The sequence below is a fragment of the Plasmopara halstedii genome, assembly GCF_900000015.1.
Source record: "Plasmopara halstedii genome assembly, contig: Scaffold_816, whole genome shotgun sequence".
Taxonomy (NCBI): Eukaryota; Oomycota; class Peronosporomycetes; order Peronosporales; family Peronosporaceae; genus Plasmopara; species Plasmopara halstedii.
This window is the reverse complement of record NW_020187732.1, coordinates 599,680-600,452: the sequence shown is the minus strand read 5'-3', so window position 1 is coordinate 600,452 and position 773 is coordinate 599,680.

Genomic DNA, 773 nt, shown 5'->3' with positions numbered 1-773 from the left:
CTTCCGTGTAGGCAACACAGGGATCATTGAGCAGAGAATTTCTGAAGAAGGTCCTGGTGGTGTTTTGGACACACGAGCCTCGTTCGAGTGGACAGTCGAATATGGACTGTAGGTGATCGCTATCTTGATGGGAGAAAGTGTAACGTATTTCACGTGCCCTGGAAGGAAAGGACAAACAAGATGGTGTAAACACATAATGGTGTTGCTACACTAAAACACGAAGTAAGTATGTGGCTAGACCAACCAGTAGTTATATATTAGATTAGGTTGCACTGTATTGATCGGAAAACCCACAGATTTAGATATAGGCTGCTTTGCCGCAAATAAACTGAGAATTACAGTTTACCTTCTCAATGAAAAGTTTAGCAGCCTTGTGTTAAGGTTGTAGTTACTATTGCAGCAAGTCAATTGCTATCCGCTACACCTGTACTGGATCTAAGTATAGAACGATGGTCACCGAATCAAATTATAAGATTTCTCTGAGCGAAGGAGCTACGGCAGCCCCGCTGCACCTACCATTTAAGGAGATACAAATTGAAGAGAATTGTACTCACAAGATTACAGAATATGCAACATTGTTGGAACTGCAAACAGAAGAAGTCACAAACTATAAGGCGCGTTATCATACAGCAAGATAAACCTAAATTATGCACCGGCTGGTATCAATTCATTGTTAATATAGACACCACTTTTTCTGGACAAGGCTTCATTAAACTTCTAAGCAATGTAACTAGCAATAGTACAGACCACCGAAAGGAACACCAAAACCACAT